We start from the raw sequence: 3,244 nt of genomic DNA, 5'->3' as shown, positions 1-3,244 counted from the left end.
GCAGCGGGTGCTCCTGTAGGGCACGTTTGTCTATGTTTACAGAGCCACCAGCATTCACTCAACAGCAGGAAAAGTCACTAGGCCTAATGAGTCTGTGTGTTGTTGTGTTACTCTGTACCACACACACACACACACACACACACGTGATTTGAAATCCCTGTAGTTTTGAAGTGCATATGTTGGAATATGCCCTCATCTCTGTGAAGTGCTTGGTGTGACTACGTTTGCTATTGATTTCTGCATGTACCTAGAGCTCTGCACTGCTGCTGCCTGTACCCATAAATCACATGACAACTACAGGACGACGACCTCGGGGATTCACTCTCATCGACCCCTACATCCATTTAAACATGTGGCGATACTACAGTGTCGGGTCAAAAGTAGTAGTGCATTATGTAGGTTGCCATTTGGAATGCAGACCACGTGTCAGAGTGAGGCCACAGAGGAGCAGGCAGCACACAAAGAGTTAATGATCATCAGAATAGAGCAAGTCCCCCCTCATAGGGAAAACAGCAGGTTGATGAGGGATGCCGTTTACTATTAAGACACGCTGTTAGTTAAGACTGCATGCTTCAATTAGCTGGGTAGTGCTTAAAGGACGGACTGGGAAGGGGCCTGGGGTTAATGTTCTACTCAGGGTTAGAGGGAGAGAATGGACTGTACGGCAGGGGAGGGAGAGGGGGAGAGCGTACTTGCCTCTAGTAAGAATGCTGCAGAGGGAAGCCTTGACTTGCACATGAAACTCTGCCTGCCTGGATGTTGGTTGTTTGAAGCAGGGAAATCAGAATTTGGGTATGGCTGTGCTCCTGCTTCAGCCCTGGATCTCGCCCACTCTGCTGTTCCAGAGTGGGAAGAGTTTACATACACACACACACCGCTCCACTCCAGCACAGAACTCGCTTGCTTCTGTGTGTGTACGCTCTTAGAAAAAAAGGGTTCTGGAATGGTTCTGCGGCTGTCCCCATAAGAGAACCCTTTTTGGTTTCAGGTAGAACTCTTTTGGGTTCCATGTGGAACTCTTTGTAGAAAGGGTTCTACGTGGAACCTAAAAGGGTTCTACTTGGAATTGAAAGGGGTTCTCTATGTGGAAAGCCGAAGAGCCCTTTTTGGGAACCATAACAATAACCTTTTTTTCTGAGTGTTTGTGTGTGTGTGTGTGCTCTTATACAGCTAAGAACTTACTAGAGTTTAGTATGAGAGACTCCTTCATTGAAGATGTATGATTGTCCAACAGTGTTCTCTAGAAGGCATTTGTAGCTCTGTTGAAGGGGGTGCTTGTGTGCGTGCATGAGTCCAGTTGGATTGTGTGTGGGGGAGTGCATTTACACGTGTGTGTGTGTGTGTGTGTGTGTGTGTGTGTGTGTGTGTGTGTGTGTGTGTGTGTGTGTGTGTGTGTGTGTGTGTGTGTGTGTGTGTGTGTGTGTGTGTGTGTGTGTGTGTGTGTGTGTGTGTGTGTGTGTGTGTGTGTGTGTAAGAAGCGAGTGGTTTATGAGTAGAGTAGACTGCATGTATATAAAAATGGGCCCCTGGCTTTCTAATCCCCATATTATTTTCATTACTGGGTTAGATTGAAAAATGGCACCTCTGGCTGCATGCAGCAGGTTGTAGTTGGCCACCAGGTTTGCACACATCTCAGGAGGGATTTTATAGACTGATAATTTCTTTGTCAGTGGGCAAACGTACAAAATCAGCAGGGGATCAAATACTTGTTTCCCTCACTGTACATAACAGTCATGTAAAAACCTGACAAAATAAATTTGTTCTTCCTTGGAATTTGCGTCACATCCCATATATTCCCAAAGGAAACTTTTCAAAATGCTGGTTTTTCACCTGCAGAGATAAACAAAGAGATAAGCATGGCTTGTGTGTTTGTGGAGAGGTCCGTCAGCCAGTGAGTCAGCAAGACATCCAGCCAGTCAGTGAGAGCCTTATGGAATAATGAGTCCCCATTGTTCTGAAGCATAGTTTTTTTTTTTTATCGCTTTGGAACTATTTTCACAAGTATGTGGCACATTTTCACAACTCAGTACAAAATCAATAAAATGCAACTTAATGATATCTTTAATTTAGTAGTTTTAACTACCAGTTAATCCAATAGCAAACAATGCAAGATATGTGTTTCAAATCGCCCTTAGAAGTGCTGAAGTAATATGCTACAGTACTGTAAATTATAGTAGATTACACAATTCACATTAGGTAATACACTTACATTACCTAACAAAATTGACAGAAAATCTATAATTTCCATAATATCTATCCGATGTGTGATCAATGAAGACATCCCCTACAATAATTTATGCAACAAAAAAAACAATCAGATATAATTGCGACATAGGTGTACTGTCTGTAAAAAAAATATGTATAAATTAAATAATATAAATTAAATGAAAATAAATCAATGTTTAGCATGCATTAATTTGCATCAAGCCTGTCTTGAGCATTTGGCCATAAATTCTCATCCACATCACAGTGAATGTCCTCATTGTTCATGCACTCACCATTTCCACCACTGCCCACTCCTGCTGGTTGGTCAGCACATGGCCATGACCACCACCCTGGGGTCTTCTATCAATTATTAGGGTAAAACAGAGTGTATTGTCAATAGATCATGTTACAGTATTATTACAGTATGTTTTGTGAATTTGCATGCATTGCAATATGTCATTTACTGTAAATGTAATGGTTGAGCATAGTGCATATCCTGCAGACTTACCGGTTTTCTTGCTGAAATGTTCTCATGATCAAATTGACATGGTCAACGACAATGGCCCGGACGACATTAGACACAACAGTTTCCTGCCGTCTGCTTCCCTCTCTCTGATGTTCACCTCTTAGATGTGGCCCATGGCCAAGCTGCCTGTAAATTACCATAAAATTCATGGTAACCCTTTTTAGGTGTACTGTTGTCTTGTATTTGTGATAGGTAATTATGGAAATCTAAGAGAAAATGAGGGGGCACCCGGATTTGAACCAGGGACCTAATGATCTGCAGTCAATTGCTCTACCACTGAGCTATACCCCCTGTTGAAAGCTTGCCGCAAGTGTTATCATTATGTTGTTGGTTTTAGGCCAGGGCCATGTGATCACAACTACCAGGCCAGTGCACCGCCCTCTTTTCACTCTTTCAGGCTCAGGTCACATCAGTGTGCTTCTCAGGACACAGAGTTCTCTATGAAAAACAATCAGGTTGTTGTGGCTGAGTGGTTAAGGTGATGGACTAGAAAGCCAAAATTTACAAAATAAA

At 42.8% G+C, this 3,244-nt stretch overlaps 1 non-coding gene across 1 annotated transcript; it reads right to left on the bottom strand.

Moving 5' to 3' along the window:
• Positions 1-2,950: 2,950 nt before the first annotated feature.
• On the bottom strand, positions 2,951-3,022 carry trnac-gca (transfer RNA cysteine (anticodon GCA)). Its single transcript has one exon. It is a non-coding gene; the product is annotated as a tRNA-Cys (tRNA).
• Between the last annotated feature and the right edge of the window lie 222 nt (positions 3,023-3,244).

This window comes from Salmo salar, chromosome 03 (assembly GCF_965601325.2).
Source record: "Salmo salar chromosome 03, fSalSal1, whole genome shotgun sequence".
Lineage (NCBI taxonomy): Eukaryota > Metazoa > Chordata > Actinopteri > Salmoniformes > Salmonidae > Salmo > Salmo salar.
Note: the sequence above shows the minus strand (reverse complement) of the source record. Positions and strands in the feature narration are given on the sequence as shown.